The sequence below is a fragment of the Dasypus novemcinctus genome, chromosome 2 (assembly GCF_030445035.2).
Source record: "Dasypus novemcinctus isolate mDasNov1 chromosome 2, mDasNov1.1.hap2, whole genome shotgun sequence".
NCBI classification, from domain to species: domain Eukaryota; kingdom Metazoa; phylum Chordata; class Mammalia; order Cingulata; family Dasypodidae; genus Dasypus; species Dasypus novemcinctus.
Genome location: NC_080674.1, coordinates 72,789,335 through 72,794,767, shown reverse-complemented (window position 1 = coordinate 72,794,767; position 5,433 = coordinate 72,789,335).

Here is a 5,433-nt window from a genome sequence, read left to right as displayed (position 1 = left end):
CCCTCTGGCCTCCCACTATGAATCCATTTCTCAGCATAAGTGCTCCCTTTCCTACTATTTATTTCCTTTGGTTCACATCTGTTTCAGCTTTGGAATCCAGATGTGACCTGATTTTGAGACTGGAATGAATTAATGTGTAATAGGGTGAATTATTATAATATTAATTGTTGCTTTTTGGTTTGCTTTTCTCATGTTTACTCTAGATTTTTTGGAGACAAAAGGGATTATAGACCCTTCTCCCACAGATAAAGGTTAGGGAGATTAAAGGTCTAATCTTACCTTCAAGAGGGAGTGAAGAGCATTTTTAGGTGCTCCAGAGATGTTCCATGCACACACATGCACACACACAGAGAAGGGCATCTGCAGAATCAGGAAGACAACCCCACAGAGGCCTATTTTCAAAGATCTGGATTGCTGTGGGTGAAGAAAGCATTTTGTGTTTTGAGGATAAAAGAGGGGAATGTTTATTATTCTGGATCGTTACCTTCCAGGACATTAAGAAAGAGGTAGGGTTTGAGGGTTCTTCAAGGGCGGCCTGTGGGACTCCTTCAGAGCAGATCTGGGTGCCTATATCCAAGTCTCTTGTGAGTGCAGAATGTGCAGACACCTGAATACAGTGGCCTCCCCATAAAAACAGTGGGGTCAGCCAAAGCAACAGCATTCAACTAAATGGAGTGTTATGTAGCTATTCAATAAAGAGGATGTAAGTATATATTGACATAAAATGATATCATACTATATCATTAAATTTAATTAGTAGGTTACCAAACAACTCGCACAGCATGGAAAAAAAAGTTCAGAAAGGTACACACCAAAATGTTGACAGAGGTATGACTGAAGATTTAAAAAATAAATCCCTCTTCCTTTCTTCTTATCTGTATTTCCTGGTGTGGTTACAACAAACATGTCTTCCTTGTGCAATACATAAACAAACACTGCGTAAGAGGAAAAAATACTATTTACTTCCCATCATGAAGAGACCATCCCTTGGCATCATGTCTTTCCCAGCGTCCGTTCATTTCTGTGCTCCACTTATAGCACATCAACCTCTTTCATCATTGTGGCACATTCATTGCACTTGGTGAATACATTTTGGAGCACTGTTGCACTACAAGGATTATAGTTTACATTAGTTTATACTCTCTCCCAGTACATTCAGTGGGTTATGGCAGTAATATAATGTCTAGCATCTGTCCCTGCAATATCATTTAGGGCAACTCCAACTCCCCAAAATGCCCCCACATCACATCTCTTCTTCCCTCTCCCTGCCCTCAACAACTACCATGGCCACTTTCTCCACATCAATGCTAAAATTCTTTCATTACTAGTCACAATCGTTCTATAGTAGAATACCAGTAAGTCCACTCTAATCCTTATTTTATTCCTCCATCCTGCAGACCCTGGGATAGTGATGTCCATTCCACCTCTAAATTGAGAGGGGGCTTAGATCCCACACGGTTGATGGATGTGATTCTCCTGCTTGCAGGTACCCTGCCTCCTTGTCACTCCATCAAAACCACTGCTGTCAGCATTTACCTCCACACTGCTACACCCTCTGACCTCATCCTTCTCTCTCCTTAGTGTTGGGCACACCTGATCACAGCTTCCTCCCTAAACACTTCCTGGCCTGAATTCTGGATGCTTCTCTCTCTTTTCTTTCTTCCATCTCCACTGACAGATCCTTCTCAGTCTTCTCTGCCAAACCATTCTTATCTCCCTGACCTTTAAAGGTGGGTGCCTGGATCTCAGCCTTTAGGCCCCTTTCCTATCTATTCTCACTCTCCTAATGACTTCATCAAGCCACATGGTTTCCCAAATACCTACAATCCCCAAATTCATATTCTCGCCAAATGCTAGATGTATATAAGCAACTACTTTCTCCATATTTCCACTTGAATATCTGAAAGGCAACTCGAACAAAAATATCCCCAAACCTCTTTACCCACTATCCTTCTTACATCCATTAGCAAACCTTAAACGCTTTACCTTCAAAACTTTGCAAAACTGACATGTCTCAACCACTTCTACCGCTACCTGAATTCTAGCCACATCATCTATCTTTGGGTGGAACTTTGGCAAGAACCTTCCATGCTCAGTGTGTCCCAGCCACCTTGTCCACCTGGCTGCTCCTTGAACATGCCACCATTCACTCTAGACTCAGGAACATTTTTCTTGCTATTTCCTCTTCCTAGAATGTTCTTTCCCAGATATCCACATGGCTCATAATCTTCACTTACTTTCGTCTGGTATCTGCTCAAATTTCATTGGTCAGAGAGGCCTACCCTGACCACCCAATTTAAATTCACTTTTACATCTCACCTCCATCTCCTTTTATCTTGCCTCACACTGCCTTAGTTTACCCACAGTACTTATCATGATCTAACTCACTTTTTATTTATTTGTTTATTATCCGTCTCTGTCTACTAGACTCAAGTCCCATGGGTATAAGGAATTTGTTTTGCTTGCTGTTTCACTTCTAGCACCTAGAAAAAAACCTGGGGCAGAATAAGTGGTCGATAAATATTTGTGGAATGAATGAACTTGCCTAGTTGAAGACTTTTATTTCGGAAAGAAGAATTCTTACATTTTCTTAATGTTTACAACCATTGCGATGGTGAGATGAGGTTAATAGTGATTACTTAGAGTTGGACAGATCAGGGAAAAGGACCTGTATCCCCTTCTATTGGGCGTCTCTGTTAACTCTAGAGATGCTGGAGTGGCAAAGAGAAGCATGAACAGTGGCAACTAGCTTTGAAAGGTCCCAGCACTTCCAATCAATGTGGTGGAAACCTCTGAGCCCAGGCACTGATCGATTATGTTTCCCAGTGCATTGTTTATCTTAAACATGGGAGGAAGTTTAAAAAAAAGACACAAAAAAACCCCACTCTTGATCAGCTAACTAGAGCCGTTAAGGAAGCGGAACTTGATCCTGTGAGAAACCCGGTCGAGGATAGCTGCGGACGTCTGCAGTACCAACAGCCCTTGTTCCTCCAGCCTCACCTTTGGGAGCCATACTATGCAACCACAGTTGCAATTCTAGGTCCCTTTGCCCTTCTTTGTTCCCCTGAGTCGACCTGACGAACCCCTCCCTACCTAGGAAATACCTGGATTAGACCTGACTGTTACAAAGCTTCCTTCTCCCATCTCCGGCATAGCTGACAAGCAGGCCTCACTGATGCCAGGTACTATCGGCAGGCTATGCTCTATCTTTCTTGGAAAACAAGTGTCTGAAATTTTTACAGAGGCTTGACAAAATTGCAAAATGCTTTATACCCCTTCGTAGCAACCATGAGGGCTTTGTCATCACTTTAATAACGTGGGGGAAGTAAAATAGAAATCAGGAGTCCAGTGACAGAAACTTAAAGACAGTCTCTGGTTTGAATCTGCCTGAGCCTCTGATATTGTGCCTAGGGTGGCCTGGTTGCTGGGCCCAGACCCGGACAGCCACCTCTGCCAGAAGTGTCTGCAACTGAACGCAAGCAAGCTGCTTCTGCCACTCCTTTTTTGCAGTGTCCTATAGGCTTTTATTTACTTGAGGTGAGTCTTTTGGTTTGAATCCTAGATGTATAAAGGGATTGCTTTTTTGAAATCTGTTTAGGGACAGATATAAGGAAGTGACCATCCCCCCTCCCCACCCCTACCCCTACCCCCCAGGAAAATGACAAGTCTCCTTCATTTCTGTGGATGCTACTAGGACCAGGAATTTTATTATGTTAATCTGTGAAAAATTATTCCTTATTTTATTTTTGAGTTTATTTAATGCTGATGGTGCTGATGTGGTTAATTTGAGAGAGATTGATTGAGAGAGAGGAAGAGAGAGAGATTGAGAAAGAGAGAGAGAGAAGTTGAGAAAGAACACAGCCTGAGCCAGATTTGGGATTATGTAGCTGAAAAGAAAGGGTCTTCCAAAATTTTGCCATCCAGCAAGCTGAATCACTAAACAAGAGGATCTGAAAGCAGAGTTTGTGGTAGTCCCTGACTGGATTTTTGAGTTACATCATGAAGAATATTTTTTAATGTATGTTTTTAAAATGATGTCTCTGAGGATTCAGGAGAGCAAATATCAAATCTAGAGAAGCACCGAAGGTCAGAAATAAAAAAGAAACTCTTCTGAATGCAATTCTCTCTTTGCATACAATTAATACATAATTCCATTCAGTTCCTAGAATATTTATTAAGCATCCACTGATGTGGTTGAGGTACTTTGCAGTCCTGTGATATTGCTTAAACTTTTCCAAGGAAGTACTCCTAAGGGTTCGGTAAAGTAAACAGGAGGCCCGCAGATTCAGGGGATGGGGGTTTTAGCTGACAGTACCTGCTACAAGCATGAAATTTCTGTGAAGTTGTGTGTTTTTACGTTAAAGATTCATATCAATTTTTCATTCTCCTCCATAATACATTAGAGTCTGTTTGAATATAGTTTTTCTCCAACCTCTTGAATAAAGTTGATGCTCCATACAGATATGTGTATGTTGGCTTTGAATACACTTGCCACCCAGCAGTGGGTACACACACCCCCATTTGAGAAGCACAGCAATAGGGACCATAATGGTGAATTTGCGGACACGCCTGCTCTGAGGTGTGCTCGGTCACACTCTAAGAGGGAATTACAGACCTGGACAGGGAGGCAGTTCAGTGCAGTGGTGAGGAGCACAGCCCTGGAGCCACGTGGTCAGCCTTCAAATCTTTACTTCACCACAACGAACTACAACATGCCTTTAGGCAAGTGACATGGTCTATCTGTGCCTCAGTTTCTTCATCTGTAAAATGGAGCTAATAACAGCACCTATTTCATTGTGTTAAGAGACTCACATGAAACATGAAAATTTAAAAAAAAAAAGAGGCAATAAACAACAACAGGGAAATGGATGTGGCTAAACCACTTGGGCTCCCATCTACCATATAGGAGGTCCAGGGTTCAATGCCTAGGTGAGGGCAAGCTGGCCCACGTGGAGTGCTGGCCCACGCAGGAATGCAACCCCATACCAGAGTGCCACCCTCTGTGGGAATGCCACCCTGCGCAGGAGTGCTGGCTGATGCAGGGAGCTGGCGCAGCAAGATGGTGCAACAAGAGACGCAGAGGAGAGAAAATAAGAAGCAGCAGCAGAACTGGGAGCTGAGGTGGCATAAGAGAGTAATTGCCTCTTTCCCACTCCAGAAGGTCCCAGGATCAGTTCCTGGAGCCACCTAATGAGAATACAGGCAGACACAGAAGAATACACAGTGAATGGACACAGCAAATGGAACGAGGGGTCAGGGGAGAAATAAATAAAAAATAAATCTTAAGAACAACAACAACAACAAAAGACTCCCAGGAGTTAGTGTACATAAAACTTCAGCCATCACCCTTGTTGGCATCCCCTGACTGCTCAGTCTAGAGGAGTCTCCCCTTTTTCCAATACCATGCTTTTTTTTCATAGCCCTTCTTGCCAT